The sequence below is a fragment of the Polyodon spathula genome, unplaced genomic scaffold, assembly GCF_017654505.1.
Source record: "Polyodon spathula isolate WHYD16114869_AA unplaced genomic scaffold, ASM1765450v1 scaffolds_1517, whole genome shotgun sequence".
Classification (NCBI taxonomy): domain Eukaryota; kingdom Metazoa; phylum Chordata; class Actinopteri; order Acipenseriformes; family Polyodontidae; genus Polyodon; species Polyodon spathula.
The window spans coordinates 1-259 of record NW_024472996.1 but is presented as its reverse complement, the minus strand read 5'-3'; the positions used below and the strand labels follow the sequence as shown (position 1 = coordinate 259).

General features: G+C 33.2%; 1 pseudogene; it reads left to right on the top strand.

Moving 5' to 3' along the window:
• Positions 1–206: 206 nt before the first annotated feature.
• On the top strand, positions 207–259 carry LOC121309830 (annotated as a pseudogene; the record flags this gene model as incomplete).

Sequence of the window (259 nt, the reverse complement as noted above, 5' to 3'; positions counted from 1 at the left end):
CAGTCTCATTTCTTATTATGAAGTGTATGCCTTTAAAATCTCATATCTAACTCTAAAGGCTAACGAACCCTAGTCGTGTAATGTTTTTGATGTGTTTTTTTTTTTTTTCGAGATGTAGAAATGTAAAATGCGCATTTAAAAATAACTAACCGTCCCTTACTACGATAACAGTATGACAAGGCTACCTTGTGAACGGAGGTGTTTGTATACTCTGGTTTCTCTTCAAATCGTATAAATCTTTCGCCTTTTACTAAAGATT